The sequence below is a fragment of the Cnephaeus nilssonii genome (assembly GCF_951640355.1).
Source record: "Cnephaeus nilssonii genome assembly, chromosome: X".
Classification (NCBI taxonomy): domain Eukaryota; kingdom Metazoa; phylum Chordata; class Mammalia; order Chiroptera; family Vespertilionidae; genus Cnephaeus; species Cnephaeus nilssonii.
In genome coordinates this window covers 33,737,536-33,763,560 of record NC_137071.1, presented here as the reverse complement: position 1 = coordinate 33,763,560, position 26,025 = coordinate 33,737,536, and the positions used below count along the sequence as shown (strand labels likewise).

At 38.2% G+C, this 26,025-nt stretch overlaps 1 pseudogene across 1 annotated transcript in view; it reads left to right on the top strand.

Moving 5' to 3' along the window:
• The window catches only part of LOC307095992 (pyruvate dehydrogenase [acetyl-transferring]-phosphatase 1, mitochondrial-like), a 110,786-nt pseudogene extending 85,579 nt beyond the window's left edge, over positions 1-25,207 (top strand). Inside the window, exon 3 of the transcript in view lies at positions 23,565-25,207. The product of the transcript in view is annotated as a pyruvate dehydrogenase [acetyl-transferring]-phosphatase 1, mitochondrial-like (transcript). The remainder of the gene's footprint in view (positions 1-23,564) is intronic.
• Positions 25,208-26,025: the final 818 nt, after the last annotated feature.

Here is a 26,025-nt window from a genome sequence, read left to right as displayed (position 1 = left end):
GCTATGACTTTTTATTATTGCCAGATGCTATGAAAATAAAATCACATTGCTTTCTTAATTTACACTTAGTCCATTATGAGTAGAGTTATCATATAAAATAAAGAATACCAGTTGAATTTGAACTTCCAGTAACAACAAATAATTTTTAAAAATTCATTACTTGATCAGTCATCATTTAGGTGAATGAAACTGTAAGGAATCCTTGCAGTGGAGCATGACCATTGCTCATAACTGCTTGGTCATTGTAATGACTTATTCTTTTACCTGTGTACTAAAGTTTCTGCAGTTTAAAAGTCTTTATTTTATTTCCAATGAAATTAGAACAAACTTTTAAAAAAACACAGTATTATCCTTTTTGTATTGTGGGTAAAGAGTAATTTAACACAAAAGGCTCTGCCATTTTATATTTTCCAGAGCTTTCATTCATTCTTAGTTAGTAATTAAAAATGACTTATAAATAAACACTTAGGACGATTTCCTAAATGTTCTATATTTACTTACAAGGCTGGTACTTCCATCACTAGATCACTTAAGTGGTTTTGAAAGATTGTATACAGGTTCATTTTTCAATGTATTTGAAGTTTGTAATCCTGCTTAAATACACAAAAATCAGAGGGATTAACAAACTGCTGCTTGAAGGCCAAGAGAAAACAGAGCTAAGGGCAATCAAGACAGAGACTATCAGAAACATGAGATCAATTGGTCAAAAAGTGGAAGACTGTCAACAAAAATAACATGTTATGGACCCTCAAGGTATTCTGTTTATGCTAGAAGAAGCCTAAAATAATTTGTGGTTTTTGACGGTTGATTTAGTTTTCCACAAGCCTAATTAGCAACAGATTGTTTGCTGCCACTATAGTTTATTGCAGAGACTGACAAATACGTACTTGCTGTTTATTTGTTTCTGCTATAGAAAGACTGGCGGCAATGATGTAATTACACATTTAATAATATTAAAATCAACATAGTGATAGTAATATTCACATACAGAAATTTGTGAACTATTTTAACACATTTTTAGAAAGTCAATTTTCTAATAAAAAAAATCCCTGTAACAACTAAGCCATCTCATGTTCTATCTAGGTGTGTCCACTTGGTTTGTTATAAAATGCAATTTTAAACATTCCCTGTTTCAAAATGGGGTTCCTTTGCTTTAGCAAGACTGAATATGATGACAACTTCTTCCTATTTGCCACCAAGTGTCAGTAATCCTTTTTATATGAACAATATATGAGAATGTTTAATTCAAGGATCTCAGTAAGTGAATTGTGATACTCCCTTCTTGCCAACTCATTCTTTTCTGTTTCTTTTTTTTCCCCAACACCAGAAAGGATTCTCTAATACCACCTCTGGAGTTGTTGATATATATTACAATTCAAGGTCAAGTTGGAATAATGCTACTTATTTGCTTTTCTTTGGATCTTTAAGTTCTGTGCAAGAGATTACAAGGATACAATAAAACAGAAGATGTTATATGTAAACCAACTGAAGGCCAGATTTTCATCTTGCTTCCTAAACATTCTCCTTCAACTTCAAAGAGATCTTGATATGCCCAGAAATATGTAGGAGGGTAAAGCTGAATAAGAAGTCAGTATAAAATGATTAAATACTTTATTCATTGAATGAGTTATGACATACATCAAGAAGATATAGTCAACTACCTTTTACATCAGCCACTTACTTACATGCATGCATTCTGGAATATGTAATTATTAGAAATACTAGAGGCCCGGTGCATGAAAATTCATGCACTGGAGTGGGGAATCCCTCAGTCCAGCCTGCTCCCTCTCACAGTCCAGGAGCCCTCAGGAGTGGAAAGCGACCCAGCGATCAGAGGAAGGCAATGCCCCCAACACACCTCTGCTGCTGCCTCTGCTGGCACCGCAAGCCTCAGCAGGCCCTGGTTACCTGAGCCTTGGGCAGCCCTAGGTGGCTGGGCAGCTGTCATCCGAGTCTTGCCTGCACCTCGGGCCGGCCCTGAGCTGCTGGGGGGATGAGGGCAGGTTCAGCTGCACCACATGCCTGCCACCCCCCCAGCAGGGCTGAAAGGACTGGGGGCCTCTGGTGGGGCTGAGGGGACTGGGCACCACCATCTTGTGGCTATGGGCGCCACCATCTTTGAGATGGTGTGATGATCAATTTGCAAATTCCCTCTTTATTAGATAGGATTACATCTCTGAAATAGCAAACTCCAGTATCTCATTTTCTGAACTATAATTCCATGCTATTCCAGGTCAATTTAATATACTCTAAAATATTTATTAAACCCCTTCTATGTAAAAGGTGTTGTGTAAGATACTGGAGATAGAGTGATTGGGTAATAGCTACAACTATCATAAGAGCTTTGTAAAACAAGTCACCTCTCAACTGTCATGTTTAATACAGAGATGAGGTTTAAATAACAGAGTCTAAAATAATTATTTCAAATTATGTTTTATATAAACATACACACAAAAAAGAGATACACAATATTTTCTTTATTTCTCAGCTCTATTGGTTTAGCCCTTTCCATTGGCCAAGGCTTAATAATTCTTCAAAGAACTATAATAAAAAGGAGGGTAAGTTTTCTTTACTATTGTTTATTCAACTATAGGCATCTTTTGCCTTAGCTAATATTATTAATCCAAAGTTAAAAATTTTCTATTCCTTCCCAAATTCTTTTTCTGAGAAGTGTCAGAATATGCAGATCCCATTCACTCAAACTTCTATACTTCAAATTCCTTAATGCATAGCATGATTGATCAAGAAAATCATAACTGAAGAAATCTCTAAGGTCATTTGACTTCTCTTTCCCTGTCCACAGTATATGTTGTGTAATCCAAAGATTGATATATAAGCCCCTAACTGCTTCTGCCTGTCAACCATATCACCCCCTAACCACTCCCCTGCCAGCCTGATTGACGCCTAACCGCTACCCTGCTGGCTTGATCACCCCTAACTGCCCTCCCTTGCTGGCCTGGTCGCCCCAAATGCTCTCCCCTGCCGACCTGGTCGCCCCCAACTTCCCTCCCCTGCTGGCCTGATCTCGCCCCCAACTGCCCTCCCCTGATGGCCCTCAACTGCCCTTCCCTGCTGGCCTGATTGCCCCCAACTGCCCTCCCCTGTTGGCCATCTTGTGGCAGCCATCCTGTGATGATGTGGGGGCGGCCATCTTGTGACAATGTGGGGCGGCCATCTTGTGATAATGTGAAGGCATCGTGCGAGGGCGTGAGGGCCACCTAGGCTTTTAATAGTATAGATATGTACAAATAATTTGATATCAGGTTTATTCTACAAACAAGAAGGTGTTTGTTTTTTTTTAAATTTGTGGAACATAAGATCATCTTAATCTCATATAACACAAGTCAAGTTTCTGGTACATAGGCACAAATTAATCATCAATAATTGCTGGTTGAATTAATTAAATTACCTTTGAGTTCTGCCTAGAATTACTGGGGGAAAGGCAAGTGATATGTTTTATAATCTCTCAGGGCAAGAGCCACCATTCATGTGGACAGCTCAACAAAACTAATTTGAAATGACAGTGAAATTATTGGATAAAATATATCTATTTCACTTTCTTAAAGATACCATGTTCAATATATGTGTGTCCCTTTAAGTTCCAAACTCATTTTTACTCCATGACTTTTGATTTCTTATCCCCATGAAGTTACTTATAAATCATTATCATCAATATTTTTTGCTAACTTCTGTTATTGGTTGAGGAAACTGACTTCTTGAACATGGTTAAAACTGATATCAAAGACTATAAATCATTATATCATTTCAATTAACCAGGAATTTATGTGGAAAATGTTACATCAGAATTTCTATTGCCCTTTCTTAGCCCACCATGTGAACACTATTATTATCATGCCACTTGAGACAGCCTCTAAAGTGCTGTTGTTTTTCTTGTTATAAAACTATTTGTTATTGTGTATGACAGTTTTAAAATATAGTAATAAGTACCATGATATTATCTATTAAATGAGTAAATCGCTATGGGGACACAAGGAAGAGAGTCATTATCCAAGCCCATTGTGTGTGGAGCTTGAACAATGGATGGCTGCTTATTTTGTTCACTCACAGTGTACTTGGAAACCACACAATTTCATTTTTCATATTTCTCTTTAAATCATTTATAAGTTCTTTTCCAAATACTATGTTATCTAGAGAGAGCTTGCCCTGGAATCTCTGAGTAAGTTACAACTTCTGGATGTTAACATCATGGGGAAAATCAACATTATTTGTTGATTAAATTATGTTAATTCTAACAATTCTTGGCATCCATTTGGATAGTTATTGAAGACCATGATCTCACAAAGTGATGCTTCCCTCTGAATAAAGTACCTCCAAATCACTGAAATAACCTAGTTTAACTTTTTATTGATTTTTAGAGAGAGAAGAAGGGAGAAGGAGGACGAGGAAAACATTAATGTGAGAGTGAAACATTGATCATCTGCCTTCTTCACACCCTTTACCGGGGATTATGCCCTCAACTCGGACATGTGCCCTGAACAGAAATTGAACTGGCAATCTTTTGGTGCACAGGACACCAACCACCTGAGCCACACCAGCCAGGACTCTGGCTTAACTTTCTATAGCATAAATATATGTCTAAAAATGCACATGTTCTGAATCATGCCTTTCCTGTGTTCTATTCTTTCTGTTAGCAACAATCCCTTGTGTGATAAGAATGATATTTGAATGTAAAATATAATAACTCTAAGGTCTTTTAATAGTCCATTATTCATGTAACTTTCTTTTTCTTTTACTGTCAAGAGATACTGTGGGAGAGCTTTTGGATGACATTTGTGTATAAAGGAATTCTATCATGTCAGCTAAGATATCATCCCATTACAATTGCAATATTATGAATGATAAGGGTTATCTGAAATATCAATGGCAAATCCATCATTAAGTTTTTTATTTTAGTTTTCTGAGAATTTTGAATCTTGGAACAGTTATCATATTCTCAATAATATACTTTTTCATATATTTCTTAATCTTTAATGTTGAAAGTATTACATATGTCACCTTTTTCCCCCATTGACTTCTCTCAACCAGCAACCATCCCCACCCCAGGCCTTCACCCCCCTATTGTCTGTGTCCATACATTAAGCATATATGCATACAAGTTTATTGGTTTATCTCTTCCCACTCACCCACATGTTTTTTCATATTAGAAGCACACCTAAACTCAGTTAAGGACTTATTTTCTTGAGTGTGAGATAGAATCATTTTTAACATATGCATTGTAAGCAGCAGTCTGACTGATATGAAAATGTGTAAAATGCTTAAGAATAGACTTTTTTATTTTTAAAAAATTATCTTTATTGTTGAAAGTATTACAGATGTCCCCTTTGTTTTTTTAATTTTGTTTTTTTTCCATTGACTCCCTCCACTCTGCACCCACCCCTCCAAGGCCTCACCACACTACTGTCTGTGTCCATGGGCTATGCATATCCTATATAATAAAAGCCTAAAATGCTAAGTGTCCGACCATTCTCTACCATTCAACCAGTCGCTATGACACACACTGACCACCAGGGGGCAGATACTCTAACCGGTAGTTAAGCTTGCTGCTGGGGTCCGGCCGATCAGGACTGGGTGAGACAGGCCAGCATACCCTGGAGCCCCTCCTCCCCACCCCCACAGCCCCTCCCCAGTCCTGATCTTGCACTGGTGGGGTCTCTCGGCCTGGCCTGCACCCTCTTGCAATCCAGGACTCCTTGGTGGATGTCAGAAAGCCAGTTTCAGCCAGATCTCTGCATGCCAGGCCAAGGGACCCCACCAGCGCACAAATCTATGCACTGGTCCTCTAGTATGTATATAAGTTCCCTCGTTAATTTCTCCCAACACCATTCACCCATCTACTCCTGCTTTCTCTCAGAAATCTGTCAGTTGTTCCATGCTTCTATGTCTCTGGACCTATTTTGTTCATTAGATTCCACATATAAGTGAGATCATGTGATACTTATCTTTCTCTGACTGGCTTATTTCACTTAGCACAATACTCTCCAGATCCATACAAGCTGTTGAAAATTATGAGTTCTTTTTTTTTTACTGCTGCTTAGTATTGCATTGTATAAAAGTGCCAAAGCTTTTTTATCTATTCATCTGCTGATGGGCACTTGGACTGTTTCCAAATCTTAGCTATTGTAAATTGTGCTGCTATGAATGCAGGGGTGCATATGTCCTTTCTGATTGGTCTTTCAGGTTTCTTAGGATATATTCCTAGAAGTGGGATCACTGGTTAAAAGAGTTTCATTTTAAAATTTTTTATAGTGTAATTATTATTATCCTAATAAAAGAGTAATATGCAAACTAACCATCACTCCATGACAAAGATGGTGGTGCCTATAGCAGTGGGAGGTGGGGGGAGGGACGTTGGTGGCATTGCCCCAGTGACGCGAGCCCAGCGTCCAGTGCCCCAGCCTCGCAGAGGGAGAACCTCTGGCCAGAGGCTGGGGTGTGGGACTCTGGTGTCATTGCAGGCCAGGCTGAGTGAACCCCCATGCACGAATTTTGTGCACCAGGCCTCTAGTTTATTAATATGCAAGTAAAATTTAAAAGTAAGTATTATTATTAGTGTGGTATAATGAATATTTATACTCTTACTAGAGGCCTGATGCACAAAATCAGTGCAAGAGTAGGCCTTCCTTTCCCCAGCTGCCAGCACCAACTTCCCACTGGCACCCGGGACCCAGGCTTCCCTTGCAGCCCTGGCTTCGTACGGAAAGATATCTGGTCTTATTAACATATTACACTTTTATTAGTATTATTATTATTTATGTGTTTTGAAACTTTATTTGCTTTTCTTTCTTTTATTATTTTTTTATTGTCTAAAGTTTTACATATATCTCTTTTTTACCCAATTGACTGCCCCCTTAGCCATTCCCACACTGGGCACACCCCTACCGCCCCAGTGTCTGTGTCCATTGGATATGCTACTATGCATGCATACAAGTCCTTTGGTTGCTCTCCAACACACCCCCTCCTCTGCCATTTGCCTCTGGATCTATTCTTGTACATCAAATTATTTTGATCATTATATCCCACATATGAGTGAGATCATGTGATATTTACCTTTCTGTGACTTGCATATTTCACTTAGCATAATGCTCTCCAATCCCATGCATGTTGTTGCAAATGGCAAGAATTCCTTCTTTTTTATAGCAGCACTAGAGGCCCGGTGCACAAAATTCGTACATGGAGGGGGGTTGTCCCTCAGCCCAGCCTGTACCCTCACCAATATGGGACCCCTCAAGGGATGTCAGACTGCCCGTTTAGGCCCGCTTGCCTGCCTGCCTGCCTGATTGCCCCTAACAGCTTCTGCCTGCCAGCCTGATCACCCCCTAACCACTCCCCTGCCAGCCTGTTTGCCCCCAACTTCCCTCCTCTGCCAGCCTGGTCACCACTAACTGCCCTCTCCTGCTGACCATCTTGTGGTGGCCATCTTGTGTCCACATGGGGGCAGGATCTTTGACCACATGGGGGCAGCTATATTGTGTGTTGCAGTGATGATCAATCTGTATATTACTCTTTTATTAGATAGGATAGAGGCCTGGTACAGGGGTGGGGGCCAGCGGGTTTGCCCTGAAGGGTGTCCTGGATCAGCTGGGGGTTCCCTTGGGGCGTGGGGCAGCCTGAGCGAGGGGCCTGTGGTGGTTTGCAGGCGGGCCACGCCCCCTGGCAACCCAAGCAGAGGCCCTGGTATCTGGAATTTATTTTCCTTCTACAATTGAAACTTTGTAGCCTGGAGTGGAGCCAAGCCTGGGGCTCCCTCCGAGGCCGGCAGCCATTTCTGTTGGGGTTATCATTGAAACTTTGTTGCCTTAAGCAGGTGGGCCCGGCCAGGGTGTGCGGAAAGCTTTGCTTCCCCTGTTGCCAGTGGAAACCCTGGCCTGCTCTCTCAAGCTCCATTCTGCCGCCATTTGTTTGAATTTGTTTACCTTCTATAATTGAAACTTTGTAGCTTGAGTGGAGGCTTAGGCCTGGCAAGGGCGGAGAGCTGGGCTTCCTCTGTTACCTAGGAAACCTTGCTCTCTGTGGCTGTAGCCATCTTGGTTTGGGTTAATTTGCATGCTCACTCTGATTGGATGGTGGACGTGGCTGGTGGGTGTGGCTGGTGGGTGTGTCGGAGGTATGGTCAATTTGCATATTTGTCTATTATTAGGTAGGATAGAATTCGATTGTGTAGATGTACCACAGTTTTTTGATCAACTCATCTGCTGATGGGCATTTAGGCTGCTTCCAAATCTTAGCTATTGTAAATTGTGCTGCTATGAACATAGGGGTGCATATATGCTTCCTGATTGGTGTTTCTGGTTTCTTGGGATTTATTCCTAGAAGTGGAATTACTGGGTCAAATGGGAGTTCCAATTTTAGTTTTTTGAGGAAACTCCATACTGTCTTCCACAGTGGCTGCACCAGTCTGCATTCCTACCAGCAGTGCATGAGGGTTCCTTTTTCTCCTCATCCTCTCCAGCACTTGTGGCTTTTTGATTTGTTGATGATAGCCATTCTGACAGGTGTGAGATGGTATCTCATTGTTGTTTTGATTTGCATCTCTCAGATGATTAGTGACTATGAGCATGTTTTCATATATCTCTTGGCCTTCTGTATGTCCTCTCTAGAAAAGTGTCTATTTAGGTCCTTTGCCCATTTCTTGATTGGGTTGTTTATCTTCCTTTTGTTAAGTTGTATGAGTTCTCTGTAAATTTTGTAGATTAAACCCTTATCTGAAATATCATTGGCAAATATGTTCTCCAATGCAGTGGGCTTTCTTGAAGTTTGGTTGATGGTTTCTTTTGCTGTGCAGAAGCATTTTATTTTGATGTAGTCCCATTTGTTTATTTTCTCCTTAGTTTCCATTGTCCTAGGAGCTGCGTTGGTAAAGATACTAGTATGACATATGTCTGCTATTTTGCTTTCTATGGAGTCTTGTAGAAATTTTATGGTTTCCTGTCTTTCTTTTTTAAATATATTTTATTGATTTTTTACAGAGAGGAAGAGAGAGGGATAGAGAGTTAGAAACATCGATGAGAGAGAAACATCGATCAGTTGCCTCTTGCACACCCCCTACTGGGGATGTGCCCGCAACCAAGGTACATGCCCTTGACCTGAATCGAACCTGGGACCTTTGAGTCCGCAGGCCGACGCTCTATCCACTGAGCCAAACCGGTTTCGGCTGGTTTCCTGTCTTTTAAGTCCTTTAGCCATTTTCAGTTTGTTTTTGTGTATGGTGTAAGTTGGTGATGTAGTTTCATTTTTTTGCATGTATCTGACCAAATTTCCCAGCACCATTTATTGAAGAGACTGTCTTGACTCCATTGTATGCTCTTGCCTCCTTTGTCAAGTATTAATTGAGCATAATGGCTTGGGTCAATTTCTGGGTTCTCTGTTCTGTTCCATTGGTCTGTATGTCTGTCCTTGTGCCAGTACCCAGCCGTTTTGAGAACTGTGGCTTGGTAATATAGCTAGAAATCTGGTATTGCGATCCCACCAACTTTGTTCTTCTTTCTCAGGATTGCTGTGGCTATTTTCGTTTTTTTTTAATTCCAGATGAATTTTTAGAGAGTTTGTTCTAGATCTTTGAAATATGCCGTTGGTATTTTAATGGTGATTGCATTGAATCTGTAGATTGCTTTGGGTAGTATGTACATTTTAATGATGTTGATTCTACCAATCCATTTGTTCTTCTATTTGTTTATGTCTTTATCACTTTTTTCAATGTCCTGTAGTTTTCTGTGTATAAATCTTTTACCTCCTTAGTTAAGTTTCTTCCTAGGTATCTTAATTTTTTTTGGTGCAATGGTAAATGGGATTGTTTTATTTTTTGTTTTTGTTTCCCTTTCTGTGAGTTCATTATTGGTGTATAAAAAGGCCATAGATTTCTGAGTTTTTATTTTTTTATCCTGCTACATTGCCAAATTCATTTATTAGGTCTATAATTTTTTATGGAGTGTTTGGGGTTTTCTACATATAGTATCATGTCATCTGTGAATAAGGACAGTTTTACTTCTTTTTTCCAATTTGGATGCCTTTTATTTCTTCTTCTTGTCTGATCACTATGACTAGCACTTCCAGTACTATGTTGAACAGGAGTGGTGAAAGTAGACATCCCTATTTTGTTCCCATTCTTAAAATAAATGAGTTTAGTGTTTGCCCATTTAGTATGATGTTGGCTATAGGTTTGTCATATAAGCATTTTATTAAGTTGAGATATTAGCCCTCTATTCCCACTTTGCTGAGAGTTTTTATCAAGAAAGGGTGTTGGATTTTGTCAAATGCTTTTTCTTCATTGATTGATATGATTATGTGATTCTGTCTCTCAATTTGTTTATCTTATGTATCACATTTATTGATTTTTGGATATTGTACCATCGTTGTATCCCCAGAATAAATCCCACTTGGTCATGGTATTATCTTTCTAATGTATTGCTGAATCCGATTTGCTAGAATTTTGTTGAGGATTTTAGCATCTATTTTCATCAAGGATATTGGCCTGTAGTTCTCTTTTTTGTGTTGTCATTATCTGGTTTTGGGACTAGGGTAATGCTGGCTTCATAGAAAGAGCTTGGAAGTGTGCCTTCCTCTTGAATTTTTGGAATAGTCTGAGGTGGATAGGTTTTAGTTCTTCCTTGAATGCTTGGTAGAACTCCTCTGTAAAGCTGTCTGGACCAGGGCTTTTGTTTGCTGGAAGATTTTTTTTATCACTGCCTCAATTTCTTCGGCAGATATCAGCTTATTCATGTTTTTTTTTTTTTCCAGATTGAGTTTTGTGATCTTGTATTCTTCTAAGAATATGTCCATTTCATCTGGGTTGTCCATTTTGTTGGAATAGAATTGTTCATAATATTTCATCATAATTATTTGTATTTCTGTGGGATTTGTTGTTATTTCACCTCTTTCATTTCTGATTTTGTTTATTTGGGTCTTCTCACTTTCTTCTTGGTGTGCCTGGTAGAGGTTCATCAATCTTGTTTATCCTTTCAAAGCACCAGCTCTTGGTATTATTGAGCTTTAGTATTGTGTTTTGGTCTCTATGTCATTTATGTCCGCTCTGATCTTTATTTTTTCCTTCATTCTGCTTATGCTGGACTTTTCTTGTTGCTCTCTTTCTAACTCTTTGAGCTGTAGGGTTAGATAATTTATGTGTATGTGTGAGTAGGGACAGTTATATTCCATAAGACTGTTGGTGACTGGCCAACCAGGCTACCCTACTACTGCTGAAATCTCCCCCAGGGTGGCCGGATCTCCCACAGAGACAATGCCATCTTGAAGGGAGAGTGGTTGTGGCTGGGAGCCCACCCTCATCTCCACCTGGGGAGACCTCGGACAGCTCCTGGGACCCTACAGTCAGACCGGGTAGGGACCAGCTGCCTCAACTGGGAACCCACAAACACCAAGACTCCAGCCTCCCTGGGAAAGGGCTCCTAAAAAGTCTGTCCAAGAGGAGACAAAATGGCATCAGAATAGGCATAGCAGTCCTGCACCTTCTCACGAAGCAGATAGAAGAAACAGATGAATCGAATAACATACACCTGGAATTGGTGAATTAAACATAACTGGTGAGGCAATCTGTGGATGGATATGTCAGAGATGGCCTGGAAAGAGGTGGGATCTAGGATCCGGGCTGGAGGGAGAAACACATGCAACTGGGACAAGAGTATCTGAGGGAGACTGTGCTATACCAAATTCGCATCCCTTGGGGATGTGTGTAGCACTCGACTTTGGAAGGGAGTCCACAGGACTGCTGGCAGTGGGGACTCTAGATCTAAGCCCACAGCCATGGGAGACTGTGCCAAGAAAGGCAGCCTGAAATTCCATACTGGCCACACAGTGCCAGGGGTGGGCGAGGGGAGAGACACACAGCTGCATGGTTGCTCTGTCCTTATAATTGCCTTGCTTTTACTCACTAAACCCAATGCATAAGATCTTTCAATTACAAACACTCACATTATCATTATTTTACCCTCTCTCATTATTTCCTTTATGCCATCTCATTCTTCCTCACTTGTCCCTTTTTCATCCTGTTTCTCTTTTCATGTTCCTGCTTTCGTTTTTATCTCTCCTTTATTTTTACTCCTAGTTAAAAATTGATATTCTTTATCTGCTTTATTGGTGCATACTATTATAGTAGTCTCTGTTGGCTTACTCATATATCTAATTTCCTCTCCCCTGCCCCAAGTCCATGCAACCTTCTCTTTTCTCTTTCTGTGCTAGACAATTTTTTCTTGTTGTCATTGTTTGTTTGATTGTTTGTTTGTTAGTTTTTTTGTTGTTGATTTTGTTTTTAATTTTATGCTTTTGTTTTCCTCTCCTCACATGTTCTCTTCTTCTACTAATAGCTTAATTAGTTTCACTCACCAAACTCAGGCCTATCTGCTCTCTACTATATTCTCCTTTTCCAAAAATAGATGAATATAAATATAGATAGATTAAAGAAAGTGGAAATATTTTTTTAATTTATATATATAATATAAATATATATTTAAAATATTATTTTTATTTTAACTACTAGAGACCCAGTGCATGAAAATTCATGCACTGAAGGGGGAGTCCCTCAGACCAGCCTGCCCCCTCTCACAGTCTGGGAGTCCTCAGGAGATGACCCGGCGATCAGGGGAAGGCGACACCCTATCACACCTCTGCTACTGCCACTACCAGCAGTGCAAGCCTTGGCTGGCTCTGGTTACATGAGCCTCGGGCAGCCCTGAGAGGCTGGGCAGCAACTAACTGAGGCTTGCCTGCACCTCGGGGCATCCCTGGGTGGCTGGGGGGCTGAGGGGACTGGGGGACTCCAGAAGCAGGTGCTTGGAGTGTCCAGGCCCACCTGGGGGTGGGCCCAGCCTTGCTGTGTGCCTGCCGCCCCAGCAGTGCTGAGGAGACTGGGTGCCACCATATTGTGGCTGTGGGCGCTGCTGTCTTTGAGGGTGTGGCAATCAATTAGCATATTCCCTCCTTATTGGCTGGGGGCACTGCCATCTTTGAGGGTGGGGCAGTCAATTAGCATATGCCCTACTTATTGGTTGTGGGTGCCACAATTTTAGAGGGTGGGACAGTCAATTAGCATATTCTCTCCCTATTGGCTGTGGGCACCGCCATCTTTTTGATGGCATGAGGGTCAATTACCATATTCCCTCTTTATTAGCTAGGATTATTATTATTTTTATTTTTTCATATTTTTATATTTCTTATTGAGTACTTTGTTTTTTACTTTTCTTCTTATACACTCATTCTCTTTCTACCTCCTCTATACTGAATTGTGGCCATTCCCCCATTCATTCAATTCCTTTATCTTACCTTATGGAAATAAGCTCTGCCTCTTCAGATTTAGCTCCCCTCTTTATTTCTGCATGTTTATTGTTTGCATTTTTTGGATTAGTTGTTGGTTTTGTGGAGTGTTCTCCCCATATACTTATATTTTCCCCTTCTTTTTATTCTTTTTTTCTCTTTTACATTTTTTCATTCTCAATATCATTTTTGCACTCTTTTCTCCCCCTTAATTCTCTTTTCTCTGGTGGTCACATTTATTTGGGGATATTGGTGTTGTGAATACATTTATGTTTTGTTTTCTCTCCGTTTTGTCTTTTTGAGTTGTATTTTGATCAATGTGGTAAGAGTGAACCACATAACCAGACACCCTGAGAGGAGTGAAAATGGGGAGACAAAGATACAGCCCCCATAGGAAAGAAAAGGAGGAATCACCAGAAAAGAAAGTAAATGAAAAGGAGGCAAGCAATTTATTAGAGAAAGAATTCAGAGTAATAATCATAAGGACGCTGAAACGGATGCAAGACAAATTCAACATGTGTAAGAATCAAGAGGAAATTAAGAAGAACAAAGAAGAAATGAAGAAATGGCATAGCTGCAATAAAGAACACAATAGAAAGCATCAACAGTAGACTAGAAGAAGCTGAGGACTTCATCAGTGAGCTAGAAGACAAGGTAGGAAAAAACACTCAAACAGAGCAGCAACTGGAAAAAACCCACCTGAGAAGAATTTTCCAAAGTTAAAAAAAAATGCATATGATGCTTATAAGATACTCACTTCAAATCTAAAGACAAATACAGAATGGAAGTGCAAGAATAGAAAAAGATATTTAGGAAAAATAAAAACCAGAGTAAGATGGGTTATAAATACTTATATCACACCAAATAAACTTTTTTTTAAATATATTTTATTGATTTTTTGCAGAGAGGAAGAGAGAGGGACAACAGAGAGTCAGAAACATCAATGAGAGAGAAACATTGATCAGCCGCCTCCTGCACACCTCCTACTGGGGATGTGCCTGCAACCAAGGTACTTGCCCTTGACCGCAATCAAACCTGGGACCTTTCAGTCCACAGGCCGACACTCTATCTACTGAGCCAAAACAGTTAGGGCCAAAATAAACTTTAATACAATGACTGTAACAGGAGACAAAGATGAACATTACATAGTGATAAAAGAATCAATCTAACAAAATATATACCACTTGTAGACATCTATACACCTAAATAGGAACACCTATTTATGTAAAACAAATATTAACACACAAATGGAGAGATTGATAATAAAACAATAATAGTAGGGGACTTTGACACCCCAATTATATCAATGGGTAAAGCATCCAGACAGAAAATTAACAAGGAAACATTGGCCTTTAATGTTTAGATAGACTTCATAGATATTTTTATAACATTACATCCCCAAAAAGCAGGATGCACAGTATTTTCCAGTGCACTTGGAACATTTTGATCACTTGTTAAGTCACAAAACATTTCTCAATAAAGGTAAGAAGACTGATATCATAGCAAGCATTTTTCTTATTACAATGAGGCAAAATTAGAAAATAATTACAAGAAGAAAGCTAGAGAAAAACACAAAAAAGCATGGAGGCTAAACAATAAGACACTAAATAATCAATGTGTTAATGAAGAAATTGAAGATAACATTATTAAACTCTTGAAACAAATCAAAATTGAAGCACAGTGTTCCAATATTTACAGAACACAGCCAAAGCAATTTTAAAAGAGAAGTTCATAGAGATAGAGGGAAGTTCATAGAGATACAGGCCCATCTCAAAATAAACAAACAAATAAAAAAATCTCAATACTTTAACTTCATGCTCAAAGAAACTAGAAAAGGATGATCAAATAAAGCCTAAAGTTAACAGAAAAAAGAAAATAGTATATATCAGAGTGGGAATAAATAATATCAATTTAAAAAAATGAAAATATGAATAAAACTAAGAGCTTGTTATTTGAAAAAATATAAGTAAAAGTGATAAACCTTTAGCCTGACATCAAGAGAAAAAGAGACCACAAATAAAATTATAAATGAGAGGAGGAAAGTTATAATTGACACCATGGAAATACAATGGATTTTAAGAATACAACAAAAAGAATCATATGCATACAAATTGGACAACCTAAAATAAAAAGATAAATTCTTAGAAACACACACTCTTCCAAGACTGAATCAGGAAGAAACAGAATATCTGAATAAATATATTACTAGTAACACAAGTGGATAGGTAATAATAATTTTTAAAAACTCTCAACAAAGAAAAGTCCAGGACCAGAAAGCTTCATGAGTGAATTCTACCAAAAATTTAAAAAATTAATACTTATCCTTTTAAAACTATCCCAATAAGTTGAAGATGGAGTGCCTACAAACTTATTCTACAAATGCAGCATTACACCCTGTTACCAAAACAACAACAAACACTAATATATATATATATATATACATATATATATGTATATATATATGTATATATATATATATATATATATATATATATATATATATATATGCCAGTAACCTATAAACATAGACACAAAAAAACTTCAGAAAAATTATGAAAACAAAAATAACATTCACCAATACATTAAAAGGATCATACACTATGACTTAGTGGGTTTATTCCAGGATTGGAAGATGGTTCAGTATTTGCAAGTCAACCTATCTATAATAATAAAAGCATAATATGCTAACTAGACTGGACAGCCGAACAAACTTCCAGACATCATTCCGGACATACTTCTGGACGAGGGCTGAGGCAGAGGTGGTTAGGGGTGATCAGGCAGGCAAGCGAGTGCTTAGGGGCAATGAGGCAGGCAAGCAGAGGCAATTAGGGGAGATCAGGGAGGCAGGCAAGTGGTTAGGAGCCAGCAGTCCCGGATTGCAAGAGGGATGTCCGACTACCAGTTTAGTCCCGATCCTGCAGGGGTCCCTGTGGGATTTGGCCTAAACTGGCAGTTGGACATCCCCCTAGGGATCCCAGATTGCGAGAGAGTGCAGGCCAGGCTGAGGGACAACCCCGCATGTACGAATTTTGTCCACTGGGCCTCTAGTATGATATCACAATCAACAAAACTAAAGATTATAATCATATTATAATCTCAATCGATGTAGAAAAAGCATTTGGCAAAATTGAGCATCCATTATTGATGAAAAGCCAAAATAATGCATTTATTTTTTTCCATAAAATTTATTTTTTTTTAATTTAAATTCTTTATTGTTTAAAGTATTAAATATGTCTCCTTCCCCGCCCCCTTGACCTCTCCCTGCCTGCCTCCACCCCACAACACATGCCCTCACCTCTCCGCCACCCCCAATCTGTGTCCAGTGGTTATGCTCATATGCATGCATCAATAATGTATTTAGATAGAGGGAACATATCTCACTTTAATAAAGGCCATATATGATAAACTCACAGCTAAATTTATACTCAATAATAAAAAGCTGAAAGTTTTTCCTCTAAGATCAAGACAAGGTTGTCCACTCTCACCACTTTTATTCAACATGGTATTGAAAGTCCTAGCCATAGAAAGCAGATTTAAAAAAACCAAAATGCATGTATAAAGAAAAGAGGAACTAATATCATATTTGCCAATGACATGATAGTACATATGAAATCCTAGATTCCACAAAAGCTATTAGAACTAATGTAAAGAAATTGTTTTTTTGCCCCAGCTGGTTTTGCTCAGTGGATAGAGCATCAACCTGCAGACTGAAGAGTCCTGGGTTTGGTTCCAGTCAAGGGCACGTGCCTGGGTTGTGGGCTCGATCCCCAGTGGGGGGCGTGCAGGAGGTAATGATCAATGATCCTCCCTCATCATTGATGTTTCTATCTCTTTCTCCCTCTCCCTTCCTTCTGAAATCAATAAAAATGTATTTAAAAAAAATGAATTTTTTTCTACAATAATAAACTATCAGGAAGGGAAATCAAGAAAACAATTCCATGTATAATTTCATAAAAAATAATAAAATACCTGGAAATAAATTTAATGAATATGATAACAGGTTTGTCATCAGGTTTGAAAACTATGACATTGATGAAAAATTAAATGTAACACAAATAAATGGAAGGATATACCACACTCCTCATGTATTGGAAGATTCAATATCATTAATAATGTCCATACTATTCAAAGCAATCTACAGATTCAATAAAATCCCTATCAAAATACCAATGGCATTTTTTAGAGAACTAGAAAAAAAATCTTAAAATATGCATGGATCTACAGAAACCCAGAATAGCCATAGAAATCTTGAGAAAGAAGAGCAAATTTGGAGGTATCATTTTCCTTGATTTCAAACTATACTACAAAACTATAGTAATCAAAACAATACAGTACTGGCACAAAAAAAACATAGATTAATGGAGCAGAGTAGAGAACACAAAAAATACAAGTATATGGTCAATTCATCTCCAACAAAGGAGGTAAGAATATACAATGGGGAAAGACAGTGTCTTCAAGAAGTGGTATTGGGAAAACTGGGCAGCTACATACAAATAAATATATATAAACTGGACCACTATCTTATACCCTTTTCAAAAATAAACTAAAAATAGATAAAATACTTATATGTAAAACTTTAAACCATGAAACTCCTATCAGAAAACCTAGATACTAAACTCATTGATATCCATCTTAGCAATATATATTTTTTGGATATGCTTCTCCAGGCAATGGAAACAAAAGAAAAAATAAACAAGCAGAATTGCATCAAACTAAATAACTTTTGCTCAGTAAAAGAAACAATTAGGAAAGTGAAAAGGCAATCTGCTTAATGGGAGAAGATATTTCCAAATGACACATCTGATAAGGGGTTAATATCCAAAATATATAAAGAACCAATACAACTCAACATCAAGACAACAACAATAACATCAACAACAAACAATCAGATGTAAAAAATGGCTAGTACACATATGTAATACCTTAATCAATAAAGAAAATAAATAAATAAATAAATAAATAAATAAATAAATAAATAAATAAATAAAATGGCTAGAGGTCCTGAATATACATCCCCCCCCCCCCAAGGAAGGCATACAGATAGCCAACACATACATGAAAAGATGCTCAGCATCACTAATCTTTAGTGAAATGCAATTCAAAACCACAATGAATATCACTTGACACTCATCAGATTGGCTATTATAAAAAGACAACAATTGTTGGAGATTATGTGGATAAAAGAGAACATTAATGCTCTGTTGGTGGGATTGTACACTGTAACAGCCATTAGGAAAATAGTATGGAGGCTCCTAAAAAATAAAAGTTGTAATCCTATGACTCAGTAATTCCATTTCTGGGGATCTATCCATAGGAAATGAAAACACTAATTTAAAAAAATATACACACCGCTATATTCATTGCAACATCTATACTAATAAAATGGTAATATGCTAATTAGACTGGATAGACCGGACGTCTTACAGACAAAGACTCAGCAGCTGCAAGAGCCACAGGCAGTGGGCCTAAGCCATCATTAAGACATCCTCTGAGGGCTCCTGGACTGTGAGAGGGGGCAGGCCGGGCTGAGGGACCCCCCTTCCCCAGTGCATGAATTTTCGTGCACTGGGCCTCTAGTTTATAATACCCAATATATGGAAGCAACCCATGAATATTGACACATGAACAGATACAAATGCGATAATGACAAAACATTAGGGATTGTCAGATATTTGGGGAAAAGGGGGTGTTTGACTAGGAGAAACACAGGGAATACTTCACAGGGCTGTGAAACTATTTTGTATGGTACTTAATGCTAGATACTTTGCACTACACATGTATTAAACACATGGAAATTTATAACAAAAAATGAACATAAATGAATTATTTTTTTAAAAACCAACTCAGAAGTCATGGGCACCCAAGATAGAATGCAGACTGTGACAACTATCTATGTATATTGCAAATGTAAAGCATAACCTCTTTAAAATTGGTGGGGTAAAAGTGGTGATGATTTAATTAACTGTGGAAATGATGAGTTTGTAAGATTAAAAACAACTGGTGCAACCACTGTGGAAAACAGTATGGAGTTTCCTCAAAAAAAAATTAAAAATGGAACTTCCATTTGACCCAGTAAGCCCACTTCTAGGAATATATCCCCAGAAAAAAGAAATACCAATCACAAAGGTTATATGCACCTTTATGTTCATAGCAGCACAACTTACCATAGCTAAGATTTGGGAACAGCCTGAGTCTCCATCAGCAGATGAGTGGATTAAAAAACTGTGGTACATCTACACAATGGAATACTACTCTGCTGTAAAAAAGAAGGAATTCTTATCATTTGCAACAGTATGGATGCAAACTAAGCCAGTCAGAGAAAGATAAATATCACATGATGTCACTCATTTGTGGAATATAATGAACAACATAAACTGATGAACAAAAATAGAACCAGAGCCATAGAAGCATGGAACAGATTGTCCATCCTATGAGGAAAGGTGGGGGGGGGGTGAAGGGGTAAGAGATCAACCGAAGGACTTGTATGCATGCATGTGAGCATAACCAATGAACACAGACAGTAGCGGGGTGAGGGCATGTGCTGGGGGTAGGAGAGGCCGGGAAGAGGTCAATGGGGGGCAAGGGAGACTCATGTAATACTTTAAACAATAAAAAAATAAATTTGAAAAAAAAATAATGTGGTAAAGATACAATTAAAAAATAATTTTATGCTATTATTTGCTTTTTAAATTATGGAACTTGTGTCTGGATGGAGCTATGGATAAAACAGGTCCAGAGAAATGAAACTGGTGAGAAAGCAAACCTTTCACAGCAGAGGATTTCAGTCACAGATTTGCATTTTGTGAAACTATGCCCTTCAAACTAAATCCTGCACTTTTTTCTCCCTTACTTAATTTCACTTGTACCTTGGTGAGTATTATACAAAATGATCCACACACTTGAACTTTTTATTTAATTGCCATGGAAATTTGATAATTTCATCCTAAAGGAGGGTTGAGAAAAAACTCAGGAAGAGCTCCAATTACAGAAAACTGGAAAAAATTAATCTTGATTAAAGCACTTCCCCCATGAAAATAGAACTTCCTGAAATTTGTTAGGGCTGATTATGGGAAGCTGTTCTTTGGGGAATGTATAACTGTACTTATTCTAGGATTTTCCAAAGTGAAATAGTGGAGACATAAAAAAAAAAAAATCCCACACACCTTTAAAGGTGTAGTTTAGTGCAATGTTGGCAGCAATTTCAGTTCCTCTCTAAAATGAAGTGCCAAAATATGCAAACTACTTTCCAAAACCATGATCATTATAAGGAATGCCTGTCACCAATAAGGTTTTCCACGTGAAAAAAAAATGAACCTGGAGGATCACAGAAGATTTATTGTTTGCATAAAATAAGCATAGCACATATTCATGATTAGAAATCTAGGGTGTTCCTTTTCTCTACTTAATAATGTTAAATATAAGAACTGGGAAAATTTTGTGAAGATTAAGTTACTTGCAATTTCTCTTGTTTTATGACTAACCATCTTTACTACATAAATGAGTAGGTTCAAATATTACCCAGTATTATAAATTTATTCCTTTCCATGTGGCACAAAAATGTTAATCTATTGCAGTTATCAATTCTGAAATGACTTGAATTCATTTCATTTGTTGAAAATGTATCCTCTTTGCTTTATAGGGCAATTAAAATACAGGAAAATAAACATTCATAATGTCTGGAGTTATTTTAAACCATTCTGCCATGGTTCAAACCTATATTTGCATTGCATTCTTTAATTTCAGCATCTGGCATGAGTGACAGGAAATTTTTCTATTTCAATATTAATTATATAATTTTCCACCATGTTCTTTGCAGAAAATTGAAAGCTCTGCACCACCCTCATCAAGTTTAATTAATAAATGTAAATATCAATTTTTATATTATAAACATTTGGTATACAGAGTATGGACACTATAATACTGTTTAAATAAATTATAGTTGTTACTGACTACAGACCCTCAATAAGTTAAAAAGTATTCTTATGAAAATCCATTCTTGGTGGGCAATATGGGGTCAGAAGTGGCAGTACAATCCAGCGTGTTCTTTCACATTACCAGTTGCCATGGAAGATTTCAAAAAGATTTTGAAAGTTACTTTGGAACATGCAACTAATAGTGTACACAATGCTACTAGAGCTAACTGAGCAATTCAGTATTTGAACCAAGCGTGATCCAATGGAAAGAGAATTTAAAAAGACTAGGAATGTTTTTCTTCTACCATGTGATATCATAAAGCCTGCACCACTCAGGTTAACAAAAAATAAAACTCAGACTCATAAAAGCTTAGATTTGGAAGGGACTCTAAAAGTAGAATCTACCTTCTTGTTTTTTCCATGATATCGCTAACAGATGATTATATATATATATATATATATATATATATATATATATATATATATATGAACATTACCCTAATGAATAGCTCATTCCCTAAAGCAATCAATTTGATTGGATGACATTTTTATTCAGAAGTCTCTCTTGAACCAAACTAAATTTTTTTCCTGGTAACTTTCACCCAATTAATACACATGTTTAGACCCAGAACAGCCCTCTTCCCTCTTCTACATGATAGTTCTTTAATGTTTGGAGACAATTATTTTGTTCCTAAAAATTCATTCTTCTCCAGTCTATATATCCCAGGTTGTTTTAAACTTTTCTCATATGATTTTAATTCCAGGCAATTTATGATCCTGATCACCCCTAACATATACTCATTTTTCAATGCCCCTTTTAAAACATGATCTAAAACTGAATACTTGTGTCTGTATATAAACAGTACATTACAGTTTTTTCAGTCAATAGGTTTCTATGTCAAACTGAACTGCCAAGTTTTCATTCTATTCTACTCCATATGACCAGTTATTATGTGACATTTTTTTTCTGCCATTCACATTATATGCAACTAGAGGCCTGGTGCACAAATTCATGCACCAGTGAGGTCTCTCGGCCTGGCCTGTGGTATCAGGCTGAAACTGGCTCTCCGACATCCCCCAAGGGGTCCCGGATTGCAAGAGGGTACAGGCCAGGCCAAGGGACCCCACCGGTGCACAATCGGGTCCGGGGACTGAGGAGGTTGGCCAGCTGGGGCGTGTCCGGCTCGTCTCACTCAGTCTCAATTGGCTGGACCCCAGCAGCAAGCTAACCTATTGGTTGGTGCCTCTACCCCCTGGTGGTCAGTGCACATCATAGTGAGTTGAGTGACCTTAGCATATCATTAGCATATTATGCTTTGATTGGTTGAATGGCCAACCGGTCAACCAGACACATAGCATATTAGGCTTTTATTATATAGAATAATTTAATGTAGAGAAAAAAAAAATACAAGTAGTTAAAACCTTCTGCTTTTACAGATAAATCAGCTGAAGTCAAAGAGAATATCAGAAAAGTAAACAACCCAATCTTCTCATTTCACTGGAGTGAGAGTATATACAGAAAACAATAACTCAGAGAAAAAGGCTAACTTTAGACAGTTTCTAAAAACTACACATCTATAATTCAGCTTATATAAAAATAGAAATTGATTTATTTTAAATATTTCTTAGCCACTAGGAGTTAGGAAGAATTAGTGATATTTAGATATGAAGACACCTTAGGTTGTGGGAATAATAAGGACAAAGATAATGAGTGAAGACTATGCATTGAAGACCCAACTTGCTCAGAAAAAAAAAATCTTAAATGAGAATGTCATGAGCAACATGACCCAAAAGAGTCTAAGATCAGATCTTAGAAGACCACATTCCAGCAAAATATTTTGGACAATTCCTTGTAAAGAGGCTAATATTTTCTTAGCTCTAAGTCATGAAAAAATCTGGCTGATGATGGGGAATAAAAGCAAGTCTATATTCTGCATATTCTTTTCTCTTTATTCAAGTCCTTCATAGACCTGCTAAGTATAAGAGCTTTCTATTTTCTTTGCTCTTACTTTCAAACAGCACTCTGAGATCAGTTTTTCACTATTAGAGAAATATATGGGCCAAATTTAAATGTCAACATAAGTGGGGAAAATCATATTTATCTGCTAAGTTAAATTTACATGTATTCTAAACAGCATTGATTTATAGAACAGAAAAAGAGTGGAGGGACCATAGGGCTGTGCATGTGGCCATCTGTTCCTTCAGAAAGGAGAGGCTCCCACCTGCCTTGCCAAGGGTCTGGGGTGGCTCCATGAGAAGCCCATCTGAACTCTGCTGAGCTGGATGGAGGGGCTGGTCTCAGGGCATGACTCTGCTCGCGTCTGGGCCCCCACTGCCTTAGGCTGTGTCTCTGCCTTTCCCTCGGGCTAGGAGAATGTGTGTGTGCCCCCTGGCCCAGATGAATTGGAATCCCGGTCAGAAGTTCCAGGCTGCCGCTATTCTCTGATGCCATTCCAGGACCAATTCAACTATTTTTGCCTCTGATTTGTAACTGTGAACTTAACAGACTCTATGGTACTGCATATTACTGCCCCACAGGCATCTCCGCTGCTCATCTCCTTACATTCCTCAGAGTCACCTGAAGTATACACCTCATCCAGCATATGCTACCTTTTGCAGGCCAAGGGAGACCTGGTGGCAATCCACCCAAGGAAAGAGATATGCTTCCACACCACAGAAATTTTACTTCACACTTCCACAAGTCTACAGCATCCTGAAAGCTAATGAATACAGTTTCAAAGTGCCAGAATTTGATGGCAAAAATGTCAGTTCTATCCTTGGATTTGACAGCAATCCGCTACCTGCAAATGCACCCATTGAGGATCCGAGAAGTACAGCAACCTGCTTGCAGACCCAGAGGGATGCTTTGGGGGATTTTTGATGGCCATGCAAGCTGTGCTTGTTCCCAGGCAGTCAGTGAAAACTTTTATTATATTGCTGTCTCTTTGTAACCTCACGAGACTTTGCTAGAGATTCAAAATACAGTGGAGACTGGCCGGGCACTGCTACCTATTCTCCAATGGCACAAGTATCCCAATGATTAGTTCAGCAAGGAGGCATCCAAATTGTACTTCAACAGCTTGAGGACTTACTGGCAAGAACTTATAGACCTCAACACTAGGGAGTCAGATGATATTGATGTTAAGGAGGCTCTAATTAATGCTTTCCTCAACTACCTGGTGCTTTGAGTGGCATTTTCTGGGGCTACTGCTTATGTGGCCCATGTGGATGGTGTCAACTTTCATGTGGCCAATACTGGTGATAGCAGAGCCATGCTGGGTGTGCAGGAAGGAGGACAGCTCTTGGTCAGCAGTCACTATCTCTAATTACCACAATGCTCAGAATGAAAGTGAACTGGAAAGGCTAAAATTGGAACATCCAAAATAGGATCGGCTGCTTGGCTTTCTGATGACTTTTAGTTCTTTTGGAGATGTAAAGTTCAAATGGAGCATTGACTTTCAAGAGAGTGATTGAATCTGGCCCAGACAAGTTGAATGACAACAAATATACCAAGTTTATCCCTCCTAATTATTATACATCTCCTATATCACTGCTGAGCCAGAGGTAAACTACCATTGTTTAAGGCCACAAGATAAGTTTCTGGTACTGGCTACTGATGGGTTGTAGGAGATAAATGCATACACAGGATGTGGTTAGGATTGTGGGCGAGTACCTAAACGGCATGCACCACCAACAGCCAATATCTGTTGGTGGCTACAAGGTGACTCCAGGATAGATTCATGGCCTGTTAATAGAAAGGAGAGCCAAGTTGTTCTCAATATTTGAGGATCAGAATGCAGCATCTTTTTCGCCATGCTGTGGGTAACAATGAGTTTGGGACTGTTGATCATGAGCGTCTCTCCAAAATACTGAGTCTTCCTGAAGAGCTTGCTCAGATATACAGAGATGACATTATCATTGTAGTTCACTTCAATTCTCATGTGGTAGGGCCATATAAAATCATGAATAGTGAGATCTTACCCTTGCAATTTTCAAATGAAATAGATTTTTAAAAGATACTACAGTAGTAAACATTTCTAGAGGGTCATTCTAAGTATTTACCCATTTACCCAAGAGCTCAAATGGGCTTGACAGTAGGGTGGTAGGATAATGAGAGTGTCGTTCTTCCTGGCTCAGACCTCACAGCTCCTGCACTTGAGGCAAATCAGTTTCTTATCACAGATTTCTTGTGACATTGACTTCTTGTATCAGTCTGAGAACATTAGGATGACCTGGCAAGTAGGATCTTGAATAGGTCAAAAGCAAGGATCTTGCTGGGCATATTTTCCTAGTAAGAGAAACAGAACTGTTCACATCTGCAAGCTCCTTTTGTCACTGATACCAATGTACAGGAGAACATTTATATATTGCATGATTTCCTAGATATACAATTTGTGCGTTATTCATATAAACTTATTTTATCCTCAGGTGGTTTCCAAATGCAGTATTTTAAGCTATAAATGACTGAGAACGAAGCAATCTGAATTTGTAAGTGTTCTTGATTATTTGGAATGCTTTTAAAATGGGAAAACAAACTAATCACTTTCCTACCAAATTACCTAATGTAATTGAAACATATTCTATTTTCTCACATACTTGAAGACTGTAAAGGTTTTTAGTTATATCTACACTTATATTGATGTTAAATAAAGAAAACATATTTTTAGTTTGTATTAATGAAAGTTTTATTTAGTTTGAAATAAAAGATCCAGAAGCAAAAGAAGAGACTAAAAAACCCCCAAAACAGAAAAAGAGCACGTAGTGATAGAACAAAGGGGGAAAAAAGCCCACAGATATCAGTGATTTGTTCAAATTACAAGGGGGAAGCAAA